Source organism: Stegostoma tigrinum, chromosome 3, assembly GCF_030684315.1.
Source record: "Stegostoma tigrinum isolate sSteTig4 chromosome 3, sSteTig4.hap1, whole genome shotgun sequence".
NCBI classification, from domain to species: Eukaryota; Metazoa; Chordata; class Chondrichthyes; order Orectolobiformes; family Stegostomatidae; genus Stegostoma; species Stegostoma tigrinum.
This window is the reverse complement of record NC_081356.1, coordinates 59,492,550-59,510,245: the sequence shown is the minus strand read 5'-3', so window position 1 is coordinate 59,510,245 and position 17,696 is coordinate 59,492,550.

The following is a 17,696-nucleotide window of genomic DNA, read 5'->3' as shown; positions in this document are numbered from 1 at the left end:
AGAAAACAAAGTTAGCATATCTCCAGCAATTACTTACATTCCTAATTCATTATTGCCCCCTCTAGACAGCTCTCAGAATTTATTCCTTGACTCCTCCTCATCCTAACATCCTCAAAAATAAATGCTACCTCTTGAACAAACTAAATATGTTTTCAGCTAACTCTGAAAGAAAACAACTTAATGATTCTTGTAAAACCTTCCCTCAACTTGTGGTCAGCCAGTAGTCTGCCATTAGTAAGGTTGAAGAAAAGTCGTTGTAAAAGACAGGAGTATCCAGATCCAATCATGAAGAATTATATTGTTTATTTCCAGGCCATATCATCATACAAGTACTCACAGGGTAGTGCGGGATTTTTCCATTGAAAATAAAAGATTAGAAAAGAAATATACAGGTCAAAATCCCAGAATTCCTGCCCTTACACCAAATGGATTTACCTACAAGCAGTTACCACCACCTTCTTGAGGTTAAATTAGGACAAGAAAATAAACGGCGGCCCAGCCAACAATGCCCACATCCAATGAATGAATTGTGGTGCAGTTGTGAAGTTGTAGTACTGTTATTTGAGAAATATTTTCAAGATATTTTTACAATGAAGGTTTCAGGAACACATCATTGTTCTCAGAAACGTAAGTAAGTTATTGAATTAGTTGAAAATATATTAGGCAAAAACACAAGACACAGTTGAGTATGAGAAAGATTCTAAAGCAGACCAGTGTACATCAGGGTAAGTTTTCATCCTCAGTCACCCACCCATCATGCAAGATGGCCTATTCATTCTCAGACAAACAAATTCCGACAAACAGAAAATTGTTGATCACTTTGTTACTGCACTGTGGTCTATCTGAGGCCTGGAAAAGGTTTATAAAATTATTGCACTTACAAAGAAAAAGCTGATGTTCCAATTCATTTAAAGGAGTGGACCAATGTGATCTAGTCATTCATTATGCTGTCTGAACAATGAATTAAAAGTACAGGTTAACTTCATTGAGCTATATTTTTTATCCAGTCAAAGATTATTGCTCACATTTAGAAGTGTTAATAAATGAAGATATCCATTTCCCTAAACAAGAAAAATGTTAAATGTGCAATCGGGGAATCAATATACTGGCATTATTCAATGACTGACATGAATTCAAACAAAGCAGAATTTGCAGAACAGCATGGCCAATTTAATCTCGATAAAAGTGAGTTCACACAATCATTAACATTTTGTAGTGCAGAAGGAGGCTATTTGGCCCATTGGTTCTCTGAGCATTGTAACTCAGTGCCAATCTTCTGCCTTATTCCAGCAACCCTACACATTCTTTCTATCCAAGTAGTTATCTAATGTCCTCTTGAATGCATCAGTTGAAGCTGCTTCCAACACTTTTCCCGTGTATTCCGTACCCTAACTGCTCCCTGAATGAAAAAGCTTTTTCTTGTCTTGTATTTGTTTATTTTCAAAGCAATTTAAAATTGTGCCTTATGATATTTGATGTGTTTATAAGTGGGTACAGTTTCTCCCTACTCAGTCAACCAGACACCACCTGATTTTAAAAGTGTTATCAAAACTCCTCTTAAGCTTCTGCTGTCCAAGGAAAACAGTCCTACAGTCTTTAATCTGTTTTCGTAACTAAAATTTCTCAACTTTAGAACCATTCATTGGGTGGCACAGTGGCTCACTAGATAGTACTGCTGTTTCACAGCACCAGGGACTCGAGTTTGTTCCAGCCTCAGGCAACCGTCTGTGTGGAATTTGCATATTCTCCCTATATCTGCATGTGTTTCCTCTAAGTGCTCTGGTTTCGTCCCATTGTCCAAAGATATGCAGGTTAGGGTGGATTGGCCATGCAAAATTGCCTATAGTGTTCAGGCATGTTTAGGTTAAATGGATTAGCCGTGGGAAATACAGAGTTACAGGGAAAGGGTAGGATGTTCTTCAGAGGGTCAGAATGTACTCGATGGGCTAACTGGCCTGCTTCTACAGTGTAGGGATTCTATGATTCTTGCAAATCACTTCTGTACGCTTTCCGCTATGTTTCCGCTCTATAATGTGGCACCAAGAACTGTGCACAATACTCTAGTTGAGGTCTAAACAATGTCTTACATTGATTCAGCATAACCTCCCTGCTTTTGTACTCGATCTCCCTATTTATGAAGTCTAGAATATATATTATGCTTTACCAACAGCTATCTCTACCTGTCTTGCACCCCACCCAGATTTTTGTGCTTCTGTACATCCTTTAGAATTGTACCCTTTTGTTTAATACTGTCTCGAAATGCCTTTTTTTTAACAAAAGTGCATCTTCTCACATTTCTCTGTATTGAAGTTCATCTGCCATCCATGCACCCATTCCACTAATGGATCAATGTCTTTTCGGAGTTCCACGTGTCCTTCCAGTTTTTCTGGGGATGGTCAGCAGCTACTGGTGTGGATATCTGGAAATGATTGAATGAAGGAGGAATCTTGTTGCAGTCTTAGAATTTTAAAGTTGCAATCAGGGCTGGTTTGGGAGGTGGGTAGTTGCTACAAGTTGGGGCACAGTTTATTAATTGTGTGATGATAAGAACAAGGGAGGTGTGAGCTTTGAAGGGGATGGAAGGTTGGGTGGATGGTGGAAGGTGCTGTAGTCCAGTCAGGATGGAGGAAGCTCAGGATGATTACAATGTGCAATAGATTTTTTTATTGTGCCCTAATGGAAGTGGGGTGGTGCCTGGCTGAAATCAGGACTGGGTTGGAAAGGTTGCATTGTATCATCCCTGTCTTTGATTTAATTTCTGTTGATTATTAAATTGCTGTGAGATCACTGCAATATAACTGGTTGAAACTTGTTACTATCCATGTTGATTCTGAAGATGCTCAAGGTCATCAACTTGATCCTGCGAGGGACCGGCTGCAGACTGCAGCACTTTGACTATGGTCAAGGCAACCTGGCACACCTGGCTTTCTGGCAACATGGGGAATGTTAGTTCAGAGTATGGTAATGGAATTAATATTACTATCTTGTGGAATTACAACACAAATTCGACTCACATGGTCCCACCAAATCTGACAAAGCTGAGAGCAGTGATTTTCCAAAGGAGGTTTGAGAATCCAAATGTCATGTCATATCCATACTGGATGCAGATTCTTAGACTTTCATACTTTGTATGGCAAAACTTTGACACATCTTCCAATTCATTGTGTGTCAAATGGAAGACTCAGTCTCCAAATTCAGCACTTTCATCCTCCTCAGCACTGTTTGGAATCAAACTCACCCTGGTGACGCCCATGCAACTCAAATGTATAAAAATGCACAATAATTAAAAATATAAAGTGAAGTACATTCTCGAGATTAAACCATCTCACCTGGAATTTTCTGTCTCGCACTACCTCAGAAAATACTCCAAAATAAACATGTTTTTCTCCCAATGTCCACCCAAATTCATGAAAACTTTTACTTACATGAAAACCTCTCTAAAACAGGTGTGGATGCAACAGTGATATCTTCCACTCTCTTGGATATATTCAAAATAGCCAAATCTCAGCTGAAATTAATAGGTGGATGCAAAAGGTCCCGGGGCACTATCTTAGAGAAGAGCAGAGGTGTTATCCTTGGTTTAACAGCCAATATTTATCCCTCAATCAGTATGACAAAAACAGGCTGTTCCAGGGATGCCTAACCTGAAGAAGTTACCCTCCTCCCTCCGGACAAACCTCAGGGGATCTCTCTCCCACTGCAACTCTCTTGTAACTTGTCTGTCTCCTCTCCACCTATCTTCTATCCATCTTCGATCCACCTCCCCCTCTCTCCCTATTTATTTCAGAACCTTCCCCTCATCTCCCTTTTCTGATGAAGGGTCTAGTCCTGAAACGTCAGCTTTTGTCCTCCTAAGATGCTGCTTGGCCTGCTGTGTTCATCCAGCTCCACACTTTGTTATGTCGGATTCTCCAGCATCTGCAGTTCCCACTATACCTGTTATTATCACATTGCTATTTAAAGGAACTTGATGTGTCAGAAGCTTGATGTGTTCAAATTGGCTGCTGTTTTACCCAAGTTACAACTATAACTACAACAGTAACTATACTTGATAAGAATGTAAAGCATCTTGAGAGATCTGATGATTACAACACCTTATCTTCACCATGGACATAAAATCCCTGTACACTTGCATTCCCCATGCAGATGGCCTATAACCCCTCCACCTTTTCCTCTCCCACAGGCCCAATCAGTCCCCCTCCACCAGCACCCTTATCCACCTAACCAAACTTGTCCTTACCCTTAACAACTTCTCCGTCAACTCTTCCCACTTCCTACAGATGAAAGGGTACCCATGGGTACCCGCATGGGCCCAAGCTATGCCTGCCTCTTTGCAGGATACGTGGAACAATCCCTCCTCCGCAGCTACACTGGCCCCATTTCCCCACCTCTTCCTCTGTTACATCGATGACTGTATCAGCGCTGCCTCGTGCTCCCACGAGGAGCTCAAACAGTTCATCAACTTTACTCATACCTTCCACCCCAACCTTAAGTTCATCTGGACCATCTCTGATACCTCTCTCTCCTTCCTGGACCTTTCTGTCTCCATCTCTGGTAACCACCTGGAAACTGATATCTATTTCAAGCCCAACAACTCCCACAGCTACCCAGACTACTCCTCCTCTCACCCACCTTCCTGCTAGAATGCGATCCCCAATTTCCAATTCCTCTGCCTGCTCTGCTCCCAAGATGAGGCGTTCCACTCTCGAACATCCCGGATGTCTTCGTTTTTCAAGGAACGCAATTTCTCCCCCACAACGGTTGAAAATGCCCTCGACCGCATCGCTTGTGTTTCCTGCACCTCTGCCCTCACGCCCCTCCAGGCAAAAAAAGCAAAGATAGAATCCTGCTTGTCCTCACATTTCACGTTAACCTCCAGATTCAATGCATCATTCTCCGCCACTTCCACCACCTGCAATCTGACCCCACTACAAAGGATATTTCCCTCCCCACCCTTACCTGCTTTCTGGAGGAACCGCTCTCTCCATGACTCCCTTGTCCGAACCACACTCCCCACTAGCCACACCACCCCCAGCACCTTTCCCTGCAACCGCAGGAGGTGCTACACCTGCCCCTGCACCTCTCCACCTATCTGCTCCACTATCCACCTTCTATCACTGCCTCCCTCTCTCTCTATTTATTTCACAGCCCCCTTCCCTTCCCCCTTTTCTGAAATTGATGTCCAGACCCAAAAGGTCAGCTTTCCTGCTCCTCTGATGTTGCCTGGCCTGATGTGTTCATCCAGCTCCTCAGACTCCAGCATCAGCAGTTCCTGCTATCTCTATCTAAATGTAAGCCTTTTTTTCTACTTTCAGTAGCTCAATAAAACTAATCGAAACTACAACCATATGTTATCATTTTACTTCATTTGTATATTTTTTATATAATCAAAGTTGATAACTGTTCTTCACTATGATAATCTTTGATAACTGTGAAATTGTGAAAACGGGATTTGAGTAATAGCTACAATGGATCACTTTTATGAAACTGAGTCTTGATGATTATTTTGCTGAATGAGCCAGTACTTATTTAATTTGATATACTTTCAAAATCTTCCCCACCCAGTACACTGATCTCTAATTCAGCAGGTCAGTGGGTGACATTGAAGTATGTGATGCTAAGAATGTGATGCTAAGTTGTTAACAAAAGCTAAGTGCCAAAATGAAATGTTATGACCATGTCTCCTGAGAAACTGCAACATATACTCCAATACAGTTCATTGAAGAATGCTCTGGGTCTTGCGATTTATGTATTGAGGTTGAATACTGATTTAAGCAAAATTATGTAGTACTGAAATGAAATTTGAAAAACTTACTTAAATCTCTGGGGGAGACACTGCAAATTTATACTTAATAATTTTAAAATAAATTCTAAAAGTTCCTGACCAGAGAAATAAAATTATTCATTCAGTTACATCAGTGTAAACTGGCTTAATATTCTACTCAGCCTGAATTTTAAGGTATAAGTTCATGTCAATGGAACAATTAACCATTTGATTTATGAGGATCTTAGCAATGACACCTGCTGGTACATGGTGAAGTGAGACCAGCCAGAGTATAATAATCACTAGAACACCACCACATAGCAAACAGTACCAATAAGTGACCTTCAGAAAACACAACACTTGCAAACAAGTGTGCATCGCTGCACAAAGATCTCATTTAACCACATAAGAATTATCCTGTCCTTTTGACATTTCAATTTTTTGGGGGTGACATGGTGGCTTAGTGGTTAACCTCACAGCACCAGAAACCCTAGTTCGATTCGTGGGTAACTGTCTGTGTGGAATTTGTACATTTTACCTGTGTCTGTGTGGGTTTCTGCTGGGTGCTCCAGCTTCCTCCCACAATCCAAAGATATCCATGCTAAATTGTCTACAGTGTCCAGGGATGTGCAGGCTAGATGGCTTAGCCATGCAAAATGTGGGATTACAGGGACAGGATGGGGGTGTGGGTCTGTGTAGGATGTCTTCAGATGGTTGGTACAGACTTGACGGGCAGAATGACCTGCTTACACACTGTAGGGTTTCTATGGTTCTATGAGCAGGGAGTTGTGGAAGGTTGTTTTAATTTCCAAAACAGGGGCGGTTCACATTAGGTCAAATGGGAACATTCTTAAAATCTCAAGTGTGACTCCAACCTAGCCCAAACCTGTGTACTTCTGGCTTTAACAAAGACAGGACTGGGCTGGGCAACCAATCCACTTCTTTGAACTTGGTTGATCATTTAAATATTACATTGGAGCCTACGTATATTAGATTTAATCTATCTTCCATGTTTAACTGCAGCCTCAGAGACAGCCTGACATTTATGAAGAGGCAAGGACAGCTTTGTGTAGAACTGATGTTACAGATGTAACAGTGTGGAGCGGGAGGAACATAGCAGGCCAGGCAGCATCAGAGGAGCAGGAAAGCTGACATTTTGGCTCATGGCCCTTCTTCAGGGTCCCAACCTGAAACGTCAGCTTTCCTGCTCCTCTGATGCTGCGTGGCCTGCTATGTTCCTCTCGCTCCACACATATATCTGTGACTCCAGCATCAGCAGTTCTTATTATCTCCAATTGATTTTACAGGACTGCTTGTGGCCTAGGAGCAAAATGAATACTTCTTTCCATCTCACCATTTCATCTTGTCTCTGTCCACTATCAAAAGCTCCACAGCCCCTAAAAGAATTAGTGAGCAGGATCAGAGACAGTAATTCTTCCTTAGATTCCCATTGGAACTGCACTTCCTGAACTGGAGATTACCACTCCCTATCAGATATTGGACATTCTACGTATCATCAACGAACCCTACCTCACAACCAAGCACCCGTGTTACCACGTGGCCAAGCTTCAGTCTTCCTACGTGCTCCTGGTCTGTGGCCTCCTTTGGAACCTCACACTTTTGAGAAGGACACAAGCCTGTCAACCAGTAACTGTATGGGACAACAACCCAGCTGAAAAGTAATGTGCACACAGAGGCATTAAAAATGCACAGCATGTGAGGCAACCATAACTTCCACGTTACCCATTCACAATCCACTTGCCAATAAATATTAGAACCTCTGCATTTAACAATGTCAGTGCGGAGAGGAAAATGGAAGAGGTCTGTGTATACCGAGGCACCTTAGATCAGAAGTGCCTGCACAGAAGAAGGGAATGGGTCACAGACAACCATGCAAGATTTCTCCAAATAGCAATGTTCTCTTTAACCATAAGGCCATAAGATGTACAAGCAGAAGTAGGCTATTCAGCCCACTGAGTCTGCTCGACCATTCAATGAAATCATAGATGATTTGATCACCTTCACCTTATTGCCTTTTCCCCATAATCTTTGATGGCCTTAATGATTAGAAATCTATCTGAGGCTTGAATATTCTTAACAAGCCAGCCTCAACAGGCCTCTACGGCATAACATTCCACATCCTCTACCTCAGATTCCTCTGAGTAGAAACCTATCCTCATTCTTGTCTTAAATAGTTGCTCGATTACTCTAAGGTAATGCCCTGGTCTCTCCATTAAAGGAAAACAACCTCTCCACATCTACCCTGCCTAACTTCCTAAGAGTTTTGAGATAATAAAATGTGAGGCTGGATGAACACAGCAGGCCTAAGAGTTTTGCATGTTTTAATAAGGTTATTTCTCATTCTTCTAAACTCCATTGAATACAGGCTCAAACTACTCAATTTCTCCCCATAAGACAATCCTTCCATATCTGAAATCAACCTAGTGAACATTTTTCTGGGCTGCCTCCAATACCAGGACACCTTTCCTCAGACAGTGGCACCAAATCTGTTCTCAGTATTCCATCTATGAGCTGACTATTGCCTTGGATAGTTTTAGGAAGACATTCCTACTTTTATACTTCATTCCCGTTGAAATAGAACATAACAGCATAAGAAGTGGGAGCAGGAGTAGGCCATCCGGCCCTTTGAGCCTGCCCCGCCATTCAATACGATCATGGCTGATCTTTTCGACACTCAGCTCCACTTACCCGCACACTCACCACAACCCTTAATTCCGTGACTGTTCAAAAATTTATCTGGACTTGCCTTAAAAATATTCAGCGAGGTAGCTTCAACTGCTTCACCAGGCAGGGAATTCCACAGATTCACAACTCTTTGGGTGAAGAAGTTCCTCCTGACCTCAGTCGTACATCTGCTTCCCTTTATTTTGAGGCTATGTCCTCTAGACCTAGTTTCACATGCTAGCGGAAACAACCTCCCTGACTTGACCCTATCTATTCCCTTCATAATCTTATATGAGATTCTATAAGATCTCTCCTCATTCTTTTGAATTCCAATGAGTATAATCCCAGCCTACTCAGTCTCTCCTCATAATGCAACCCTCTCAACTCTGGAATCAACCAAGTGAATCTCCTCTGTACCACCTCCAGTGATGGTATATCCCTTCTCAAGTAAGGAGACCAAAACTGCACATAGTACTCCAGGTGTGGCGTCACCACAAAGGGCAACATTCCATTTGCCTTCCCCTTACCTGTTAAACATACATGAGTTTTTTTTGGGATTTGTGCACAAGGACTCCCTTGTCTTTTTCTGTGATCATTCTCCATTTAAATAATATTTAGCTCCTCTAATCTGCCTGTTAAGTGCACAATTTTACATTTCCCCACATTGTCTTCGAGCTGTCAAGTTTTTGTCCATTCACTTAGCATTTCTGTATGCTTCTGCAGGCTCTCTAGTGTCATCTTCATAATTTGCCTTACCTCTTATTTTTGCATCATCAGCAAACTTGATGACAGTATATGCATTTTCTTCATCCAATGAATTAATGTATATTGTAAATAGCTGTTCCAAATGCCTTTCAGTACATGTTTGTTGTCACTGTCTTTTCATGCCCACGTGCTGTCACCAGGATGCCATTTATGATTTGTGGCGTGTTCACCCCATAACAGACACCACAGCTAATTGAGTTCTTTTTAAGCCAGATATCTGAAGTTTATTTACTACACATACTACTTACAAGGTTACCGTCTAAGGAGCGTAGCTTGTACCAGGGATGGCTCAGCTAAGTGAAGTGAAAGTTGCTACATTTGTAGATGACCACAGACTATTCACTTATTAGAGAGAGATGATTGCTGGTGCCTTTAATCTGAGGGTCACTGTTATGAACCACACCAGACCCCCCCAAAACATTTTAAGAAGATAGCCTAGGCACTAAGATAATAAAATGTGAGGCTGGATGAACACAGCAGGCCAAGCAGCATCTCAGGAGCACAAAAGCTGACGTTTTGGGCCTGGACCCTTCATCAGAGAGGGGGACGGCGAGAGGGAACTGGAACAAATAGGGAGAGAGGGGGAGGCGGACCGAAGATGGAGAGTAAAGAAGATAGGTGGAGAGAGTATAGGTGGGGAGGTAGGGAGGGGATAGGTCAGTCCAGGGAAGACGGACAGGTCAAGGAGATGGGATGAGGTTAGTAGGTAGATGGGGGTGCAGCTTGGGGTGGGAGGAAGGGATGGGTGAGAGGAAGAACCGGTTAGGGAGGCAGAGACAGGTTGGACTGGTTTTGGGATGCAGTGGGTGGGGGGGAAGAGCTGGGCTGGTTGTGTGGTGCAGTGGGGGGAGGGGACGAACTGGGCTGGTTTAGTGATGCAGTAGGGGAAGGGGAGATTTTGAAACTGGTGAAGTCCACATTGATACCATTAGGCTGCAGGGTTCCCAGGCGGAATATGAGTTGCTGTTCCTGCAACCTTCGGGTGGCATCATTGTGGCACTGCAGGAGGCCCATGATGGACATGTCATCTAGAGAATGGGAGGGGGAGTGGAAATGGTTTGTGACTGGGAGGTGTAGTTGTTTGTTGCGAACTGAGCGGAGGTGTTCTGCAAAGCGGTCTCCAAGCCTCCGCTTGGTTTCCCCAATGTAGAGGAAGCCGCAACGGGTACAGTGGATGCAGTATACCACATTGGCAGATGTGCAGGTGAACCTCTGCTTAATGTGGAATGTCATCTTAGGGCCTGGGATAGGGGTGAGGGAGGAGGTGTGGGGCAAGTGTAGCATTTCCTGCGGTTGCAGGGGAAGGTGCCGGGTGTGGTGGGGTTGGAGGGCAGTGTGGAGCGAACAAGGGAGTCATGGAGAGAGTGGTCTCTCCGGAAAGCAGTCAGGGGTTGGGATGGAAAAATGTCTTGGGTGGTGGGGTCGGATTGTAAATGGCGTAAATGTCGGAGGATGATGCGTTGTATCCGGAGGTTGGTAGGGTGGTGTGTGAGAACGAGGGGGAGCCTCTTAGGGCGGTTGTGGCGGGGGCGGGGTGTGAGGGGTGTGTTGCAGGAAATACGGGAGACACGGTCAAGGGCGTTCTCGATCACTGTGGGGGGAAAGTTGCGGTTACACAGCCTAGACACTAACTTTTTTTTATTTTAAAGGCAAATATAACTTGCAACCAGATGCATTTCAACTGGTGAAACATTCGACGCTAAGCAAAACACAATTTATTCAAATACTACAGTTAAAATACAACAAAATTAAGAAGAATTTAGAATTATTTAACTGTATTGGAAAATTTAACTGAATAATAGATACAGTATCTATTACTAATTAACTGTTACAATATAGTAACATCCCATAAACATACACTTTGACCAAAAGGCAAATTCCAAAATCAGATTCTCACATGCAGTTCTCTAGTCCAAGAAGAAAGAATATCAAAAGGCAATTCTGAAAAAGAGAGAGAACTCCAGCTTTCAGCTGTATTAAGGAGAGAGATGGCAGCTTTTCACAATTCCAGCAGATTTTGCCACTGAAAACTAAAAGACTAAAAACTAAAAATCCTGGTCTGAAAGCTTGCAATACCCATCCAGGCTGCTTCTATTGTTCTAAATTTTAAAAAAAATTCCAAGGCCTCACAAGCTGTTGACCCCAGTGGCTCTGGTAGATTTGTCTGCATCTCTGCCTTAAAACTTCCCTTTAAATAAAAGGACAAAATACCCCTCTTAAAGCCAGCGCATCATCATAACACCTCATCTCAGATGAGGAACAAGGTTGAGAAGACAGGATTTTCATGGTGACCACAGCTGGTATGGGAACTGAATATAATTTGGTGAGAAGGGGAGAAGGGTGGTTATACAAAGGAAGAATGCAAGCGCAGTAGCGATGGGTGATTCAATAGTTAAGGGAATAGACAAGTGTTCATGTTGTAACAGACATGAATCCAGGATGGCATTGTGCCTCCCTGGTGTCAGGGTCATGGCTTGCACTAAGTAGCTACACAGGATTCTGAGGGAAAGAGGAAGAACAGTAAGCTTTTGGTGTACCATTAGTAAAAATAACATAGGTGGGAATGAGGTCCTGTAGTCAGAATTTTTCAATATTCCTTACATTCAGAAATGGTGCCAGAGAACTAGAAAATTGTAACTGTTTCTCCTCCATTCAAAAAAGCATGTAAAGATACGTCTAGCAAGTATAGGTCAGTTAGGTTAACTCTGACATTGATGAAACATCTAAAAACAATAAATCAGGACAATACTGGTAGTCACATGGGTTAATTAAAAAAGGCAGCATGAATTTTGAAAGAAAAAATGGTGTTGAATTAACTGGAGATTTTTGAAGAGGCAACAGTCAGGTTTGCTGAAGCCAATGCAGTTGACATCATGTACATGGAAGTAGCCTGTACAAATATGGGGGCCACTGGCATTATGGTAGTGTCGCTGGATGAGTAATCAACCAGCCCAGGGAATTCTACCATTAATTAATCAGTAATCAAAAGTTAGTCTAATGGTGATTACAGAACCATTGTCACTTATTGTGAAAACCTATCTGGTTCACTAATGTCTTTAGGGAAAGCAATCTGCTGTCCTTAATTGGTCTGGCCTACATGTGACTCCTGATCCACTGCAGTGTGGTTGACTCTCAACTGTCCTCTGAAATGGCTCAGGAAACCATTTAATTGCTTCAAAACTATTAAGGAGTCAATAAGAGGGAATGAAAGTATTTAACCACCATCATCAACTTAAGCAAAGGAAATTATAAAAGCAAACCAAGCCATATCAACACTGCAAAGTCCTCCTTAACAACATCAGACGCTTCTGCCAGAATTGATTAGCCAAGTAACAGGTCTGATATAGTAATATTTACAGAATCACACCTTACAGACAAGGTCCTAACATTACTGGCAATACAGACCGTGAGTTGGCAGAACACTAGTATGCAGACAGGAGGGAACTACCCTGGGTGTCGTCAATGCAGATTCTACATTTCACAGCGTACAATGTTTTCTTAGGCTGATTACCACCTATCATTATATGCTCCCACATTCCCCGCTAATGAATCAGTACTCTCACATAGAGACTCATACAGCTGCTTAGCATGGAATCAGAATCTTCAGTCCAACTCATCCATGCTGACCAGATATACTAAATTAATTTAGCCCCATTTGCCAGCATTCATCCCATATACTTTATAAAGCTTTCTATTCATATACCCATCCAAATGCCTTTTAAATGTTGTAATTGTACCAGTCTCCACCACTTCTTCTGGCAGCTCATTCCTTACATGCACCACCCCCTGTGTGGGAAAGTTGTCGCTAAGGTCCCTTTTAAATCTTTCTCTTCTCACTTTAATTCTATGCCCTCTACTACCCTAGGAAAAAGACCTTGGCTATTCACCCTATCTACGCCCCTCATGATGTAATAAACTTTTATAAGGTCACCTCTCAGTCTGTGAAGTTCCAAGGAGAATAGCCCCAGCCTATTCCGCCTCTCTCTATAGCTCAAGACCTCCATAGAATATAGTAGAATAGAATCCTTACAATGTGGAAACAGGCCCTTCAGCTCCATGTTGAACATCAATTGAAAGCAGCAGAGAGTATCAAGGGCACAGAACATACTCTAGCTGGGCCATCCACCTGGGCCAGTCATACCTAAAAATACAGTGTCAACCTGATGAAGCCACAACACTGGACTACTTAGAAGCTAAATAACAGAAGCAGGATCTGATTGTCAGAACTTAGTGGTTCCACAACCAACCAATCAGATTGAAGATCTTCAGTTCTGTCATATCCAGTTGTGAATGAGTGGTGTACAATTGAAGCCAGCTCCATCAATATTCCCATCTTCAATGATAGGGCATCCCTGCACATCAGTGCAAAGGATAAGGCGAGAAATTCACATCACAATCAGCTGAGTGGATGGTCTGTCTCAGCCTCCTCCAGAGGACCCCAGCATCTGAGATGCCAGTTTTCTGACAATTTGGTTCTGTCCACGTGACGTCAAAAAATGGTTGGAGGCACTGGATACCACAAAAAGCTGTGGCGCCTGACAACATGCTGGCAACAGAACTGAAGACGTGTGATCCAGAAGCAGCGGTGCCTTGAGTGAAACTATTTAGTACTACACTGACATCAACACAACAATGAGGAAAATTGCCCAAGTATGTCCTGTCCACAAAAATAAACCAGACCAAACCAACCTGATCAATGACCATTCCGTCAATTATCAGCAAAGACGTGGAAGGGGCAATCTTTGTCAACAGCACTTGCTCGGCAATAAACAGCTCACCAACGCTCAGTTTGGGTTCTGTCAGCGTCACTTAGCCCTGATCTCATTACAATCTTAGTTTAAGGTTGGATAAAAAGAGTTGAACTTCAGAGGTGAGGTGAGAGTGAATTCAAGAAAACATTTGACCAAATATGACATCATCGACTCCAAGAAGACTGGAATTAATAGGAATCAGGGAGAAATTTCACAGGAGAAAAGTACATCTTACTGAGACATAACATCCTGGGAGGACTTGGCAGGGTGGACGCTCAAAGTGTGTTTTTGTCTTTGTGAGATAGACTAGAAATAGACAACAGGTTTAAGAATCAAAGACCTCCCTGTTAGAACAGGGAAGAGGACTTTCTTTTCTTTTAGTGCATTTTAAATCTTTGAAATTTTCATCCCCAGATGTCATTGAGCATTTTAATAGCAGAAGTAGGTAGATCCTTAAATAACAAGGAAGTCAGTGGTATTAGGGATGGGCAGAATTTGAAGTTGAGGCCAGGATCAACTGATACATTCAAAAAAGACAATTTGATTGTTAGCTGAAAAGGAAGAATGCACAGTGTAATGAGGAAAAGGCATGAGAATGGCACTAAAATGCAACGTTCATTTGGTATGCCAATACAGACATGATAAGCAGAATGACTTCCTCAGCACTGTAACAATTCCATGACTGTGACAGAAATATATAGCCTTAAGTGTAATGCCAGTACTAGGTTCCCTTATGCTACATGTTCACACTCACAGACACTGAGCCTTTGGATAGCACTGAAGTCTCACATCTCTCCTTTGAACACATGTTCCCTTATATTTGCATGAAAGAGACAGCTATACACGACAGAAGGCATGCAGCCCCAAGGAGGACAAAATGTTGCACATTCATGACTTATTAAAAGAGGAAACTTCTGGAAATTACAGGTAGAGCTTCTTAGCTAGGATTATTTTGCTTTACAGGCTGATTTTAAAGGTAATTTGATGCTGTAGTAGAAATGCACCTGTCTGGTATATAGCATCTAACTCTCCTCCTCTTCCAGAAACTGAAAATAGAAAGCTACACCCATAAATGAGTGTGCTAATGATACAAATCAGCACAGATAAATTACAGAAAAGTTGCAAAAAGCTGTCAGTGCCTGGTCCTCCATAAACTGGTGAAGTACAGAACAAATTGGTCACAATCACATTCCTGGGAGTTTGCTAGTGTGTGGTATTATGACACATTTCTTTCTTAAAGCAGCAAGTACACTTCAAAAAGTATTAAACTCACTAAAGGAATATCCTGGATTAATGTAAGGTGTAATGTAAATGCAAATCTATTTCTGTTTTGTTCATTTCTGAATGCCAGTTGTTGGGTCCTATGAAATCACTGGGACCTGGTCAAATTTTCATCTGGACCTGATTACAGACTAAAGTCAGCTATGAAGAAGCCTGACAAGAAAAATAATAACTTTGTTGAGTCAGTGAGGGCAAGAAAGCTTTTCTCAGACTCACAAAGACTGTCAAGCCTTCCTTTCCTTAACACTCTTCACATGACTTACTTATTTATGATAATATTGATACTGGCTGTTGGTCTCTGTTTGCCTGAACCTTAGCTCACATCTACTGGCCATTAGGGCTTTTTGTCCATTTTCTGTGGGCATGCAGATGAAGCCTGTGAGTCACTTGACTTAGAACAGCACAAGTGCATTTTGCATTTCCCCTGCAACACTACTCATGTTCCACTCACCCAACCCCAACCTAACTAATTAAGATCTACCATTTAAGTTTGCCTTTCTTCAAGTGTCACTTGGGAATGTCAATTCTGTGTGTAATTCTTAAGAACTAGTTAATGTATTTATGTAGATTTTGCCATCATTTAAAAAAATCTACTGTACAAACTGTTTACATTAAAATTGCAGAGTAATAATTCCTGGATTGTTAAACCAGATTGCTGGGCCAAGATGAGATAACAAAGTGTAGAGCTGGATGAACACAGCAAGCCAAGCAGCATCAGAGGAGCAGGAAAGCTGACATTTTGGGCCTAGGTCCTTCATCAGAAATGGGGGAGGGGAAGAGGGTTCTGAAATAAATAGGGAGAGAGAGGGAGGCAGAACAAAGAAGGATAGAGGAGAAGATAGGTGGAGAGGAGACAGAGAAGTTAAAGACGCAGGGATGGAGCCAGTACAGGTGAGAGTAGGTGGGGAGGTAGGGAGGAGATAGGTCAGTCCAGGGAGGACGGATAGGTCAAGGGGGCGGGATGACATTAGTAGGTAGGAGATGGATGTGGGGCTTGAGGTGGGAGGAGGGGATAGGTAGGAGGAGGAGATAGTGAGAGGAAGAACAGGTTAGGGAGGCGAGGATGAGCTGGGCTGGTTTTGGGATGCGGTGGGGAGAGGGGAGATTTTGAAGCTTGTGAAATCCACATTGATGCCATCGGGCTGCAGGGTTCCTAAGTGGAATATGAGTTGCTTTTCCTGTAACCTTCGGGTGGCATTGTTGTGGCACTGCAGGAGGCCAGGATGGTCATGTTGTCTGAGGAATGGGAAGGGGAGTTGAAATTGTTCGTGACTGGGAGGTGTAGTTTTTTATTGCGAACCAGGCGTAGGTGTTCTGCAAAGCGGGCCCCAAGCCTCCGCTTGGTTTTCCCAATGTAGAGGAGGCCACAACGGGTACAACGGATACAATATACCACATTAGCAGATGTGCAAGTGAACCTCTACTTGATGTGGAAAGTCTTCTTGGGGCCTGGGATGGGGTGAGGGAGGTGGTGTGGGGCAGGTGTAGCACTTCCTGCGGTTGCAGGGAAAAGTGCCGGGTCTGGTGGGGCTGGAGGGGAGTGTGGAGCAGACAAGGGAGTCACGGAGAGAGTGGTCTCTCCGGAAAGCAGACAAGGGTGGGAAGGGAAAAATAGCTTGGGTGGTGGGGTTGGATTGCAGATGACAGAAGTGTCGGAGGATGATGCGTTGGATCCGGAGGTTGGTGGTGTGGCATGTGAGGACGAGGGGGATTCTCTTTTGGTTTTCATTGCGGGGGCGGGGTGTGAGGAATGAGTTGCAGGAAATGAGGGAGACACAGTCGAGGGTGTTCTCGGCCACTGCGGTGGTGGGAGGGGGATGTTGCAATTCTTGAAAAACGAGGACATCTGAGATGTACGGGAGTGGAATGCCTCATCCTGTGAGCTGATGTGGCAGCGGCGAAGGTACTGGGAATAGAGGACGGCATTTTTGCAGGAAGGTGGGTGTGGGGAGGCATATTCTAGGTAGCTGTGGGAGTTGGTGGGCTTGAAACGGGCATCAGTTTCTTGGTGGTTGCCCGAGATGGAGACAGAGAGGTCCAGGAAGGTGAGGGAGGTGTTAGAGATGGTCCAGGTGAACTTAATGTTGGGGTGGAAGGTTTTGGTGAAGTGAATGAACTGTTTGAGCTCCTCATGGGAGCATGAGGCGGTGCCAATACAATCATCAATGTAACAGAGGGAGAAGTGGGATTTAGGGCCAGTGTCAGTGTGGAAGAGGGGTTGTTCGAAGTAACCTACATAGACGAAGGCATTTCGGTACCCATGGCCATCCCCTTTGTCTGTAGGAAGTGGGAGGAATCAAAAGTGAAGTTGTTGAGGGTGAGGACGAGTTCGGCAAAGCACCCATACCCCTATTTCCTACCTATTAACCTCATCCCGACCCCTTGACCTGTCTGTCCTCCCTGGATTGACCTATCTCCTCCCTACCTCCTCACCTTTACTGGCTCCATCC